The sequence below is a fragment of the Acinonyx jubatus genome, chromosome D4 (genome assembly GCF_027475565.1).
Source record: "Acinonyx jubatus isolate Ajub_Pintada_27869175 chromosome D4, VMU_Ajub_asm_v1.0, whole genome shotgun sequence".
Classification (NCBI taxonomy): Eukaryota; Metazoa; Chordata; class Mammalia; order Carnivora; family Felidae; genus Acinonyx; species Acinonyx jubatus.
The window spans coordinates 58,115,346-58,131,762 of NC_069391.1; the positions used below are offsets into that span (position 1 = coordinate 58,115,346).

General features: G+C 34.5%; 1 protein-coding gene across 42 annotated transcripts in view; it reads left to right on the forward strand.

Moving 5' to 3' along the window:
- The window catches only part of PTPRD (protein tyrosine phosphatase receptor type D), a 2,170,985-nt gene that overhangs the window by 565,065 nt on the left and 1,589,503 nt on the right, over positions 1–16,417 (forward strand). For all 42 annotated transcript variants that reach the window (XM_053204229.1, XM_053204230.1, XM_053204243.1 and 39 more), the window contains one exon: positions 11,034–11,105. The gene's annotated coding sequence lies outside the window, so the exon portion shown is untranslated. The remainder of the gene's footprint in view (positions 1–11,033; positions 11,106–16,417) is intronic.

Consider the following 16,417-nt stretch of genomic DNA (forward strand, 5'->3'; position numbering starts at 1 on the left):
AAGCCCCACATTGGGCTCTGTGGTGACAGCTCAGAGTCTGATGCCTGCTTCAGATTCTTTGTCTCCCTCTCTCTCTGCTCCTCCCCCCTTGTGTTTTATCTCTGTCTCTTGAAAATGAATAAATGTTTAATTTTTTCTTTAAATAAAAAGAAAAGCTGGAAACATCACAATTCAGGATTTCAAGATATATTACAAAGCTGCAGTAATCAAAACAGTATGGTACTGGCACAAAAATAGACACATAGATCAATAGAACACAATGGAAAACCCAGAAGTAAACCCACAACTATATGACCTTAATCTTCAACCAAGCAGGAAAGAATATCCAATTGGAAAAGGACAGTGTCTTCAACAAATGATATTGGGAAAACTGGACAGCAGCATGCAAAAGAATGAAACTGGACCACTTTCCTACAGCATATACAAAAATAAATTCAAAATGGCTTAAAGTCCTAAATGGGAGACTTGAAACCATAGAAATACTAGAAGAGAACACAGGCAGTAACTTCCTTGACGTGAGCTGTAGCAACTTCTAGATATGCCTCCTGGGCAAGGAAAACAAAAGCAAAAATAGATTACAGCGACTATATCAAAATAAAAAGCTTCTGCACAGCAAACAATCAACAGAACTCAAATGGAACTTACTGAATGGAAGAAGGTATTTGTCAGTGACATACCCAATTAAGGCTTAGTATCCAAAAAATATAAAGTAGTAATACAGCTCAACACCTGCCCGTCAAAAAAGACACTTGTCAGGATGAGCACTGGGTGTTACACATCGGGGATGAATCACTGGAATCTACTCCTGAAATCATTATTGCACCATATACTAACTTGAATGTAAATTAAAGTAATAATAATGAAAAAAAAAATCGGTTAAGTCTGGATAGAAGGTACAAATAGACATTTCTCCAAAGAAGACATCCAGATGGCCACTAGACCCATGAAAAGATATTCATCATTGCTAACCATCAGAGAACTGCAAATAAAAACTATAGTGAGTTATCACTTCACACCTGTCAGAATGGCTAAAATCAACAATACAGGAAACGACAGGTGTTGGTGAGAATGTGGAGAAGGGGCAACCCTCTTACACTGTTGGTGGGAATGCAAACTGGAGCAGCCACTGTGGAAAACAGTATGGAGGTTCCTCAAAAAGTTAAAAATAGAACTTTATGATCCAGCAAGCACACTATTTACACTGTATTTACCCAAAGGATACAAAAACACTAATTCAAAGGGATCTGTGTATGTACCCTTATGTTTATAGGAGTATTATTTACAATAGCCAAGGTGTCCATTGGTTGAATAATGGATAAAGAACTTGTGTTGTATATATATGAATGGAATAATATTCAGCCACAAAAAGGAATGAAATATTGCCATTTGCAACAACATGGATGGAGCTAGAGAATATAATGTTAATAAGCAAAATGAGTCAGAGAAAGACAAATACCGTATGATCTCACTCATGTGTGGATTTTGAGAAACAAAACAAACAAGGGAAAAGAGAGAGACAAACTAAGAAACAGACTCTTAACTATAGAGGACAGGCTGATGGTTACCATAGGGGAGGTGGGCAGGGGATGGGTGAAATAGGTTATGGGGATTAAGGAGTTCACCTGTGATGAGCACTGCATGTTAAATGGAAGTGGCAAATCACTATATCACACACCTGCAATGAATACAACACTGTATGTTAACTAACTGGAATTCAAATAAACACTTAAAAAAAAAAAGAAAACTGACTTTCCTAAAATTCAATTCCACTGAATTTCACATTTTTAAAAAAATCTAGTACAAAGTCAAAATCGAAAACTCTTCAATGATAGTCTCAGTCTTTCACATAATTTCAAACCATCTCAAGATATAACTATATATTTCTCAAATGACAATTTTTGGTGTGTGTGTGGATATGAAGAAATAAAATATTATTCACAACAGTAACTTTAAAAAGTACTTTCTTTCACTAGTGGCATAATGCATTTTTTGATTTGTATATATATATATATATATATATATATATATACACATATATATATTTAAGAAAGCATGTGCATTTAATGGAAATGTTATATATTTTACATTCTTATTTTTCAAAACATCAAAATGCATTTATTTAAGGAAATGGAAACATTTTTCAATTTATCACTCTCCAAAACAACAAATAGAAATTGTGAAAGAAAAACAATACCACCCACATTACTGTAAATTTGGTTAGCAAGAAGGCAGAGTTTTACAGTAATAGCTTTTAAGCAGATTATCTAATTTTAAAATAGTGCATATGGCACTTTGTGTGAAACCGAGATGGAAGAATACATTGCAGTTTGTTTAAATGCCTTTTGCAATAAGGTTTATCAGTGATCAATTTAATTTTGCATTTAATACCGTTTTGCTAAATTATTTCTCTCATTTTTTCATTTTTTATCTCATTTTTGAAAGAACCATTCTTTGAAATGTTTAAGCCATCTTTGTCTTAATTTTTGTCTTTGTCTTACTCTTTGCCACTGACTCAGAAAGAAGTTACCTGTATCAGCCCCATAAAGACACCTACAGAAACCAATTTGTTGTCTATAGTTGCTTAGGACTCTGCTGCTGGATCTCCCAATAGCCTGAACAGTTCTGCTAAATTGAGAGGATCACCAATTTTTATTTGGGAAAAACAAGGGCAGGTCAGCAGTGATTGCATCCCACATTCAGAGTGGTGGCAATTAGGTTGTAGTGATTTGGCTGCTTATTTGATTGGAATTCTCAGTATGTGGTTTGGACAGAAACACATCAGCTCTTAGGACTCCCTATTAGATGCATCTAATGTATTTTGACCAATTGTTGAAAGTGCCGGATGGCTGTTTGTTCAAAGCTACATTCAGCATGCATAAAAACTGTGTGAGTGCTCTTAATTCAATGGCATCAGACTTGCAACAAAATGGGAATACTTTGAGCTCTCTGGTCAGAAATTGTCTATCAGTACATTCATTTTTATTGATCCTTTGACCCAAAAATGCTTGTTCATCTCACTTCTTTCTCTAGTTTGAGCTTATTTTTCTGGACAGAGTTGTGGCAAACACTGAGGTTACTACTGTCTTTTACTTTTTCTAATCTAAATATATCTTTACTTTGAAACAAAGTCATTCATTACTGAAAGCAATGTGTATAACTTTGTAATTCTGAATTTGTACACTTTAACTAAAGGTAATTTAGGAGAATAGCATTAAAGCTTCTGGATTTTTTCCTTCAAAACTGAAATAATTCAATTGTGAAGTTCACATTTTAAATAACAGATGTCTCATATTTTTTGTTCTCCAAATAGACATAATAGTGTTTTGTCAATTGTTCAAATTTTGCCCTCTGCATTAATTCACATGATGATACTAAAGCAATGTTATCCGATTTGAGAAATCTCCCCAAATTGAAATGCTGAACAGAAAAATATCTTAGAATTCATGTAGTAAAATGTCCCCCACCCCACACTCTTCCTTTTCCCCCAGATAAGAAAGCTGAGAGTGGTAGAAACTTAGCAACTTTCTTTGGACATAGATAGAAATGACATCTTAATCCAGGAGTTTTAGTTTATGTATTTTTTTTTTAATGTGAGGAATAGTTCTTTTAGGTGGAAATTGAGAAAAAATGTTCCTGAATTCCTGAGAGTAATTTAGCTTACTTGTGCTAGTCTTCCCAATTTTTCTTTTTTTTTTTTTTTAATGTTTATTTATTTCTGAGGAAGAGAGCGTAAACAGTGGGGGAGCAGAGCGGGAGACAGAGGATCAGAAGCAGGCTCTGCACTGACAGCGGGGAGCCTGCTGTGTGGCTCAAACTCACAAACCTGTGAGATCATGACCTGAGCCGAAGTTGAATGCTCAACCAACTGAGCCACCCAGGCACCCTAATTCCCAATTTTTATGTTTCATTTCTGTATAAACATGCACAGATTCTAGCCACTTGTAAATTTTACGTATTGGTAGCCAAAACTCATGAACCCTTCTTTCTCAGAAGTTTATTTTGCCATATCATGAAAATAAATGATTGGCTTTGGGGAAATGGATGATTTACATTCCTGCACTTTACATCAGAACTACATCAGAGTCTGCACTTCGTTTATTTCAATGCAAACGAGAGCTCCAAATTGTCAAAGTACAAATAGAGGGGTGACTTTCATTCGTAATTTTTATAAATTTTCAATTTTTTTACAATTACATTTTTGATGATTAGAAATTGCATGCATTATCTTAGGAAATCAAACTATAGAGATGGGAAGAATTTTGTGCCCATCAAATCCACACATATGTCCTTTTTATATAGCCTGTTGAAAATCACAGTGATATCGAGGTCAAGTTTTTTCATAGTCACACACTTTGTTTTTTCTGGTTACCTAGACTGATCTTAAACAACAGCAGAACAAAGTTTTGAGAATCAGTAAGAACCATAATTATTAAAATAATCCAGAAGATCTAAACTAAAATCAGAGCCATATGAAGGGAGAGGAGGAAATGTATGCAATAAATATTTTTTACCCATTATCAGTAAAGTGACAAAAGTGATACCCATATCATCAGGATGATGATAGCTGTCTATGGTGAATAAAAGATATATTTAAATTGTTTCCATCTAATTCTGCAACTGGGCATATATCTTTCAAGGTATAATGGTTAAGAGTGTAGACAGTCTGTTCTGATTCCAGCTCTAGTATTTATCGCTTGCATGAATTGATGTGAGTAACTTTACTTCTTTGTGTATCAATTTCATTTTCAAAATGGTGATATTATTAATATCTTCATATGTGTTTGTAGAATACTTAAATCAGATATTGAAAGTGTCAGCCATAGAGAAAATGCTGAATTAAATGTTATCTAATTTATTGTTCGCTGAGATAGAGAATGCAGGAACAGATGAATGGAAGCAAGGTGATTGAAAATTTCCCAAGCTGAATTGTGAATGTCTTTGGCACATCCATGTATAAATGTCCAATAGTAAGTTTGGTATATATGTTTGGGGCTATGCATTTGGGATTTATCAGTAATAGGCTATTTTGGGAAACATGGCTTTGTATGAAGTGTGGTAAGAAATGGTATAAAATGTGGGGCACCTGGGTGGCTCAGACATTTAAGCATTCAACTGTTGGTTTCAGCTCAGGTCACGATCTCATGTTTTGTGAGTTTGAGTCCTGCACTAGGCTCTGCACTGACAGTACTCTGAGACGTTCTCTCTCCCTCTCTCTCTCTCTCTCTCTCTTTTTTTTTTAAACGTTTATTTATTTTTGGGACAGAGAAAGACAGAGCATGAACGGGGGAGGGGCAGAGAGAGAGGGAGACACAGAATCGGAAACAGGCTCCAGGCTCTGAGCCATCAGCCCAGAGCCCGACGTGGGGCTCGAACTCACGGACCTCGAGATCGTGACCTGGCTGAAGTCGGACGCTTAACCGACTGCGCCACCCAGGCGCCCCTCTCTCTCTCTCTCTACACCTCCTCTTTGTGCTCTATGTCTCTCTCTCTCTCTCTCAAATTAAATAAATAAACATAAATAAAAAAAGAATAAAGGGTGCCTGGGTGGCTCAGTTGGTTAAGTGTCTAACTTTGGCTCAGGTCATGATCTTGCAGTTTGTGAGTTCAAGCCCCAGGTGGGGCTCTGTGCTGACAGCTCAGAACCTGGAGCCTACTTCAGATTCTGTCTCTCCTTCTCACTCTGCCCCTCTCCTGCTCACACTCTGTCTCTCTCTCAAAAATAAATAAACATTAAAAAAAAAAAGAACGTGAAATTCAAAGTATGAAAGATGAAGTGCTAAGGAAACATGAGATAACATGTAATTAATTAAGGAGGAATAATCAGAGTGATAGGAAGAAAGCTAGAGGAAAACAATGTCATAGAAGTCAGGAGAGAAGTTTTAAGATGGTAACAGTAGTCAGCAGAACCAAATGTTAAATAACACAGGCAAAATAACTGAAAACTTAATCGGCATTGGAACTGTCATTATGGAGATCATTGGCAACTCCAGATATAGCAGAGTCACCACCAGGAATCTCTAAGGAAGTGTTTAAGTTATGAAGAGAACTTTGTAAGTGGAGTTAGTAAAGGTTAACCACTTTTTTTGGGAGGGCATGACTGAGAAGAGGAGAAAGGAGAAAAGTAGTAACTTTATAGAATATGAAGCTTACAAGTATTTCATTTCTTTGCTTTCTTTTTCTTTTGAGATATTGGAGCTTTCAAGTTATCTTCAGTGTAATTATTTTGTAGATACTACAGTTGCAGTTTAACAAAACAAAATATCTTTCTGTATGTAAGATAATTGGCATGCTTCCCAACACAACACAGATTGTTGCTCTTTCAAATATTCTAGTCTGTTCTCATGGGAAACTTGTCTTGATTACACCATCCAGTAAGTGTAAAGTGAATGTATCGATTTCCTATTAAAAAAAATTCTATGCAGTTCATGGAATCCTGGTCAAATTTCTTAAACATATATAATATCTTCTGCTGATATTCAGTATGGTTGACTCACACCTTATGGGTGCCATCTGATGTGATGCTGAAATTGTGACAAAGTTGATGTTCACCAAGGAAATGAGCCTTAGAACTGTTAGTCATGCCTATCAGTCAGAAACATCAGTGAGTTAAGCATGGTGGTAACACTGTAGTCACCATGTAGCTGTCAACAAGCTACCATTTGTGGGCCCCGCATGTCAAGGAAAGGTAGGCTAATCTGCCTTAGAAAGCAGAAATGTCACTAATGTGTGCACACTGTCAGCCCTAACCTGCCCTGGTTCTTATCAAAAGAATTAGTATATTAGTACGTGTTTTTGAAGTATCTATTTCTGGATTGTTATTTGGAAGATACGCAAAGTGAGTAGCAGTGAGTGTGCTGCTAGCCACCAGGTGTGAATGCCTGACATTGTAGCTTATGTTAGACCTACATGCTAGCAAGAATCTGAAATAATCATTGGTAAAGCATATTCCATCCCACAGTTTACATGGGCACATGTCTCCTCCTACCTTTTAAATACAGACAAATGAAGATCTAGGCTTTCTGATTCTTGGACTATGCTCTACCGTTCATCTTCAGAAGCATACTGTCTTGCCGCTATATACTCACTAGTCCTTTTCCAACCCAAGTTTGTAGACAAAATAGATTACTATTATTAATAAAGACGCCACAGGGACACCTGAGTGGCTCAGTTGGTTGAGCATCTGACTTTGGCTCAGGTCCTGATCTCGCGGTTTGCGGGTTGGAGCCCAGCATGGGGCTCTGCGCTGATACCTAGGAGCCTGGAACTTGCTTCAGATTCTCTTTCCCTCTCTGCACCTCCCCCTCTTGCACTCTATCTCTCTCTCTTAAAAATAAATAAACATTAAAAATTAAAAAAAAATAAAGAAGCCATTAATTATGAGTTTTATTAATAAGGAACTCAGATTGTCAGGGTTGCAAAAAAGAAGATATTGAATGGAGGAAAAGGACTGTTGGGTTGGTCTAGAGTTTTCAATTAGCAAGATAGTGAAAATGCAGGAAGACTAGTAGGGTTTTAGTTATTGGGTGTATGAAGATGTTGACCTGAGGCCAACCCAGAAATGGAAGCAGGAAGAGGGGGCGAGACTGATATAGACTAGGGGAAGGGTCAGAGGCAGGAACTTTATAGTTATGCTGAAGAAATGATTTAGAGGAAGGAGTGGAGGTTGAATAATAAGGAGCAATTGTAAGAAAGAATTTCAGTGAGATACAGAGTTGGTTTTAGCTTTACCTGTGGATTGAGGCCAATTGCTTACATGATTATATTTTACAATCTTTTATGAAAGTATTATCTTATATTCATCTTTTCATTACACATATATTTTATTAGGGAATGTATCTTTAATACCTGTTCACAGAATTATACCAGATACTAAACAACTTTTAAAATAAGCATACATACTCTTTAAAATTTTCACTTTTTTCCTATTACTGTCTACCTTTATTACCCTCAGAAATTGCCTCTTTTCTATAATTTATTATAGAACAGAAAGTATACTTTATAAATTTTCCCCTTTCCTATATTATGAGTCTCCTTAACTACTGGTGTTTATAACATATTTTAAAAGCTGCTTTAGTGTTCTAATATTTAAAATCAGTGACTATGGGATAGGATTTAATTTGCAACATCCATGGTCAGGGAATTTTTAAAAATGATTAGTGCATACAAGGAATGGTAAATTAGCTTCAAATTTATAATGTCAGATCTTTTGTAAATTATGTAAAAAGCCATGTAAATAATGGGTCTAAACACAAACAGCATGTGTTTTAAACAACATATTTGATCTGGTGTGTGTGTTTTTGAGTCTATTATTCACTTTTTCTGTGAAAATTAAAAGCAAACAATGAAGTGTCAGAAAATGATAACAATACAACACAAAAGAAATACAACAAAAAGAAACAATAGGAAACCCAGTATCAAAGAGCAAAGGAAAAACCCAAGCTCTTCTAAGAATAACTTGAGTAACATTGGGCAGTGATTCAACATGCCTGTGACACATTTTTCCTAACCTTTAAACGGGGAGGATTCTGTCAAAGATATCTACTTCAAAGTTAAGTGCATACTATAAATCTCAAGAAAATGTTTTTATAAGACTTATAATAACTTGTGAATTAGCTTTTAGAAAGAAAGGGTTAGAGTATCCTCTTGCATAATTTTGAATACCACCATTATTAAATATTTCTTTATTCTATGAAATGTGCATACTTTAGTGGAAAGGGCTTCTTTAGGGAAATGTGAAGTTTGTAGCACTAAAAGCTCAAAATTATATGCAGGTCTCACACATTCTGTATCTGTTAATGGAAATATAAAACTGGTTAAAATGTTCAAGAACAGAGAGGTAAAGGTACAAATCAAATTAAAAGCTATTTTAAATGTTAAAATTAAATGGCACAATTTGAATTCTAATATCTTACAAAAAAAGTGTTAGAAATGTTTAGTGCCCATGTAACTATTTAAGAAATTTCATTTCTTTTTCCTAAACTCCTAAATATATTCCTACATCTAGACAAAAGTTTTATAACTTTTTGGCACATTTTCATGAACTAATTGACTCTAAGACTGCCTGGGGTATATTGGGGAAGGGGTATGAACAGTACAATCCTTTAGGAATTGCTACTGATTTTTGAAAAATGTCAGTTTCACATTTTGACAATATATAAACTATCTTTCTCATTCTTTCCTCCTGGCATTCTCTTCCCCTTTATCTAGCATGTGTGAATTGTAGACGCAGGTAGCATATTATTGAAGTTAGAATGGAAGGCTGTGAATCCGACTGCCTGCATTTAAATCCCATCTTGACCGCTTACGGACTGGCAGGCTTTGGGGAAGTAACTCAAAATTTCTCTGCTTCACGTTCCAAAATAAAGGGAATCAACACTAGTTTCTTCCTTCTTACTTTGCATTTGATCATGAAAAGAAATGGTCAATGTAATGTGCATACAAGACTTCTGGCACATGGTAACTACTCAATGTTATTTTGCTTAGGTTCTGTAGACCCTACATTGTTCAGAAGTTTAGCAAAAGGTTATAGCAATATCTTATAAGCTTTTAGCAGTACCCATTGAAAGCATGTAGAAAAAATTAGTTCTGATACAATTTTCTATCAGTCCTGAACAAGAACTATTTGTTAAATTAGACAGACTAGCAGTCACTCAATGGAGTTTTTCACACTAATCATTGCATATGTAGTGTGTAGTAGCAAGACTCACCAATTAACTAAGTAATGAAAACACGTATGTATTTTCCCATCTAAGTAGCTAGAATTCTACTATATTCTGACTTTCTGAATACATACAGAAGTATAGAGCATGACTTCAGTTCCAGTGATCTAAAACGTAGTTGAGGAAAGAAGGCATATATGTAAAAATGTGTGATGAAGTAGATATTACTATTGGAACAAGCCTATGAATGCAAAATAAATTATGGCTCCATAGATTAGGTGTTTAGATTTTGGTTTAGAAGGCATGAATGATCCAGGCACCCGGGTGGCTCAGTTGGTTAAGCATCTGACTCTTGATATCGGCTTAGGTAATGATCTCACTGTTTGTGAGATCAAGCCCAGGGTCAGGTTCCACACTGACAGTGCAGAGCTTGCTTGGGTTTCTCTCTCTCTCTCTCCCTCTCTCTCTCTGCCTCTCCCCCAAGGTGCCCTTAAAGCTCACTTTTCTGTGGACAGTAAATGGCAGAAATTTTGCAGATTTCTCCTCAGATGTCAGGAGCAAATGACCAGATAATCACTAAATAGTTCATGGAATCACTGATCTTTGTTACCCAATTCAATTCTATGTTTTAAATGTGTAATTTTAACTTAACTATTTAATTATATGTGATTTTTCTTTGAGCCGTGATTATCTGGTAAATATTCAGCTATTCACTTGTGTATTTTCTATCCTGATACATTAAAAGTTTTTGATGTACATTAGTTATGGCCTCAAATATTTTATGTTTAGTACTGTGCTGTTAATTTGAAAATTGTGAACTTTTCTAGAGTACAACAGTCTCTTGGATGTGGGATAACAGTTTTATAGATAATAAGCATAATTTGATAGGCGGTGCTTTCTGAATCTATGAGAAAACATATCTGAATAATGAGTAATATAATAGAAAAAAAGTTGTGAGTGGTTCATTTTTATGCAACATGAAAGAGAAAAAAGATTTAAAGATCATATATATATATGTGTATATATATATGAAGATCATATTATGTTTTAATAAGGTAAGTTGTTTTTTAAGAAAAGAAAATGGGTTTGTGGTTAATCAAATTAATATCTTTTAGCATGAAATTTTATATCAGAGAAATATTTAAGAATCGTATTCATTCTTTAAATGTGATGGTTATAATACTTTATATTAAAGCAACCCTTTTGATGGCATTATTATTTAGCATTAATTAGTCAATTTTATTAATCTATAAATTGTCTATTATTGCTCTCCTTTTTCATTTCATCAGCTGACTTAGATATAGCATCTAATAGCTACCAAAAAAATGTGAATTCACAATGTGTTCCTCCCCCCCCCCTTTTTTTTCCTTTTAGGGAAATCCTGAGGGGTTTGACACTTTTCATCCTCCAGCCATTAATCGTCCTGTAGGGAAAGGCTATACATTGGTAAGTCGCACTCATTGGAATAGCTCTTTTTAAACCTGTTTGACTTGATTGTAATGCAGAACAAGGAGGACTAAAGTCATGCTAACATCATTGCCTGGGTAAATAAAGACTTCTTTTCAAACAGAATTTGTAACATCAGGATTGGGTTTTATTTTTAACCAATCTACTAATAGGAGTACTATTAAAGCCTGTAGTTGTAAAATTAAAATTATATACAGAATGCACACTAGTAGTTTTTTAAAGTCTCTAATTGTGGTGGTATTACTTATATATATTTTGTTAATTTACAGCATGACCCACAAGCAGTAGTTGAATGAGCATCCATGAATAAGTCTGAGGCTGCAAATAAAAGCTAATAAATTCTATCAATTTTGGTAATACATAATAGTTATTTTGCATGTTGAAATTCAATTTTAAAGTTAAATAATTCTTATGTATTTTATGCCATAAAATCAAATACATGTTTTTGTTTCAATTTATTATTATTGTTTTCTACCTATAAATGGCATTAATGTATCCTAATATCATGTTTCTGAACAACCCTCACCTCAATTATCCAACTAAGTTTTTTTTCTTTCTCTATCTTGCACAAACACGCGCACACACACACACACACACACACACACACTCACACTCACCCATTCCTTAAAATATCAAACTTTATTTCATACGTTATACTTAGGTTTAAATTTATGTGCTATGTTTAGGTCAAAATTAATTAATCTGAACTTTTCCAATTTCTCTAAACTTCAGTTTTTGAGGTATTTCTCATGTCCTCACATGCTTTGTAGCTATGACCTTCAAATGTTTTTGATGAAACAATCCATAAATTAAAAATATTAAATATACACTCCAATATAGGCACATTATTTATAAATTACATTAATTTATTGCTATCTTTAGAAATACAAATAATGGTAAAAATATGAAATGCTCCTAAAAGAAATTTTTAAGATACAATGACAATGTATGTATTCTCTCTACATATATTATATATTGTCTCTCTAGAAATCCTTTGCTTTTTCCTATTTCTGTATACTCCTAGAAGTTGTGCTGGGTACTCAAAGATTCTAAAAAACCTCATTTTAAGCATGATTTTGTATAGATACATGGTATACTGCAAGTCAGTGAGTGTGTTTATGCATTTATATACACAAATGTGTGTGCGTGCATGTGGATGATTTAGATAGGACTGGCTGGCTCAAGATTTTGGGGTGGCTTAGAGTCACAGCCAACGATCTTATCTGAGTATTCCTTTTCTGGAAAGCATAAGGAATAAAATAACTCAGAGGGTCTGTTATAGGGAACCAAATAGCCAAATAAATAGTTAGGAGGGATACCTTGTGTCGTATGGAATACCTCAAAAGATATCTTGTCAAGTTGATATCTTGGCAAAAATAGATTCACACCACTTATTGTCACTGTATGATAGAATTCCTTAGTTACACATAGGCTTGCCATTTTTTTTTCTCAATAAGGTCCTCAGTGGTGAGCCACCAGGTATCATACTATGAAGAGATGAAGGGAAGATTAAATGGTTAGAGTGAAAATCATTTAATCCTTATTATTTCTCCAAATGTGAACCAACAACCCCATAAGAGTTGTTTTTCACAGTACCTCAAGTTAATTTCCTTTGATTGTTGAATATAAACCAAGAGCTTCCCACCCCTATCCTTACAAAAGGAGCTCACATTTAACTGGAGTCAAATCTCAGTTCAAATCTGAAGCCAGGCAGGGACATGGTATGACAGTTAATGACAAATCCAAGATTAACCAGACAAAGCAACTTTTATTAAATCTTCAATAGCAAAGTCTTCATAATTGCTGATTCCATTTACTTGAGCCCTCTTCTAATTTAAGAGCCTAACACTGCAGAACCAGTTAAAGAATCCATTTAGATGCTCTGTTATCCAGGAACCAACTCTATACCTCTTATCTTCGAAAATCTCATTATCAGACACCTTACTGCAATATGGATCTATTGTATCCACTTCATTCCATTTATCTATTGGTTTAAAAATGCTCATAAAAAATAAAAACAATAAGAAATAAAATGAGACTTGTCTGACAAAACTCAGTAAATCCTTAATGACACTTACCAATTATGGCTTTCTTCACAGGACTCTCAGGTGATAGGGAATTCCTTTAAACTTACAGATATTTTGGGGATCTTCTATCTTACCTAGTCATAGTACATGTAATCTATCTTGTCTAAAACAAACAAAGAACCCTCCCAAAAAAACACAAAAAACAACTCATTATTATCTGGCCTTAGGTTCACTACACTTGGGCTCTAATATTTCTTTATGACTTGATCTAGAGAAAAAGAAAGAAAGCACAGCAATCAGTTTTGCTGTTTCACTTTGGATTGAATTTTTCCTGTTCTGTGTTCTGAGCAGCCAATCCCTTCAAAAAGGTGTCTGAGTTGTTAGATGTTGAGAAAAAAGTGGGAAAAAAAGAGGTTAATTTGCTACCCTCCAACAACACAGGTGAAGTTCTGTACTCAAAATTCCTAGTGAAAAATCACAAACCGTAAAATCCAAGTGTGAAGATGAGGTGGGGTGTGATTCTAACAAGGTGGTTAGTTTGTCTCTTTATTGAATAAACTATGTGCATCCTTTAAGGCATAGGAACCGTCCTTTAAGGCTCAAACTGTCAAGATTTCCCCAATTGGTATTTTTATAATTGGGTAGACTTCCCATGGTGACTCCCTTCCTTCTTTACCTATCACTAGGCCCTTATTAACCCTTTTCTTTGCTGTAAGTCTTCCCTTTTCCCAGATATCCCTTTCAAGGGTTAATGTTAGCTCAATGACTTATGTTTTCTCTCCTTTCAGTCTGTACCTTTCATGCTTGAACTCATCTACTCTTGTAACTTCAGAAATCATTTATATCTAGTGACGCCCTAATCAATATGTTCTCTTAAGATCTAATTCCTTAGAATCATATCAGCATATCTATTTGATAGCACATTAAGCTTCTCAACTTTCAGTATATTAAAATTGAACTCACAGTATTTTCCCACAAGCCTATTTTTTTTTTCTTTCCTGTTTCTCTGAAGTACCATCTACCCAGTTTCCCAAAAAGAAACCTGGGAAGTATCTTGGATTCCTCTTTCACCTCTCGTATTATATCATCCATGATGTCTTATTAATTCTACCTCTGGGCAAATGAAGAATGTCACTGGCAGTAAGGAAAAGCATAATATGTATCGTAAAAGTAGTTTGAAATGCCAGTGGAAACTAAGTTCATTGAGAGAAACTGAGACTGTATGGCTCAATCGGTTAAGTATCTGACTCTTGATTTGGGCTCAGGTCATAATTCCAAGGCCATGAGATCAAGTCCTGCGTCATGCTCTGGGCTGAACATGGAGCCTACTTGGGATCTCTCTTTTCCTCTCTCTCTGCCCCTCCACTGCTTTCAGTCTCTCTCTCTCTCTCTCTCTCTAACCCCCTCTCCCTCTCTCTCTCCCTCCCTCAAATTAAATAAGTAAACATTAAAAAAGAGAAACAAAATGATCATCATAATCTAAAACAAATAGAAAAAATAATTCATCCCTAAGTAAGACCTAATGTCATAATTTTTTATCATTAAGTTCATTGTATTTTACTATAAACTCCAATCTCTTTAATTTTGTTTCATTAATACCTTAGTATTTCTTGCCTGTAATACATATGCATATATCTTTGTAGAGCCATTATATCATTTCCCTATAATCATATCAATTCTAATGTTCAAAAATTTCCATTATGTGATAATATCAGTGAGAAAAGAGTTATTTAATATAACTGCTTTCACATGTTGTGATTTAACATATGTATTTTTCTCTAATCCTTCTTTAAAAAAATTTTTTTTAAGTTTATTCATTTTCTGAGAGACAGAGAGAGACAGAGCATGAGCAGGGGAGGGGCAGAGAGGGACACACACGCAGAATCCGAAGCAGGCTTCAGGTTCTGAGCTGTCAGCACAGCCTGATGCAGGGCTTGAACTCACAAATTGTGAGATCATGCCCTCAGCTGAAGTGGGACACTTAACTGACTGAGCCATCCAAGCACCCCTCTCCAATCCTTTTACATAGAATAGAACATATGACACACATTTATGTTAATAATGTTTTAGTAGTTTTATTCTTAGCCACTTTTTTATTTAATTAAGTTTTTAATTCCAGTATAGTTAATATACAGTGTTACATTAGTTTCAGGTGTACAATATAGTGATTGAACAATTCTATACATCATTATTCAATACTCTTCATGATAAGTGTATTCTTAATCCCCTTCACCTATTTCACCCATTACCCCACCTATCTCCCCTCTGAAATTCTTTATTTCAATGAGTACTGTCAGTTAAAGTTACTGTTTTTGTTTAAACAAAAACATATTTTTACTTGAAGCATACTTCAGAATACATGGTTCTAAAACCATGGTTTTATAAACCATGTTTATAAAACATTCTATCCAAGAAAAAATAGAATGCACATTTTCTTTAAGTACACAAGAAAAATCCCCCGGTTAAATCACATAAAAAGAGACATATAATATGACAAATTTAAGATGACTGAAATCAAACCAAGTAGATTTTCCAGACACAATGCTACAGAACTAAATACCAACAATAAAAGCTAGAAAACTTACAATGTAAATATTAAACATTTGCTACTGTACAAGCAATGGGCTAAATAAGAAACCAAATGGTAAATCAAAATATGTCTCAAAACAAAAGCAAAGGAAAACACAATATTCCAAAAACTATGGGATGCAACAAAAGCTGACGTTAGAGTGAAGTTTATGTTTTAAATGCTTGTATTAAGAAAAAATGGTTTAAATAAACAATATTACTCACAAAGGAACTAGAAAAAGAAGAAACTTGCTTGAAATCTAGTAAAGGAAGGAAATAACAAAGAAAAATAAAAAATAAATAAAATAGAGACCATAATAAACAATGTAACACTGAAATTATGACCCATTTTTATAAAAAAAATAAAATTAGCAGTGCTAATTAAAAATTTATTAAAAATAACATTAACTACAATAACAAGAAAAAATGAGAGAGGGAGGGATGGAGGGAGGGAGAGAAAGAGAGGGAGAAGGACAGAGAGAGACTCAAAAACCAAAATGAGAAATGGAGGAGAAAACAATACAACAGATAACCACAGAAATACATAGTGTGATAACAGATTACTATAAACAATTATATACTAACAAATCAGCTAACTTTAAAAAACCCAGATAATTCCTAAAAATGCATTTTACCATAATTGAATCATGAATCTTGAACCCAAGAAATCGGAAATATTCTTAGACCAATAACAAC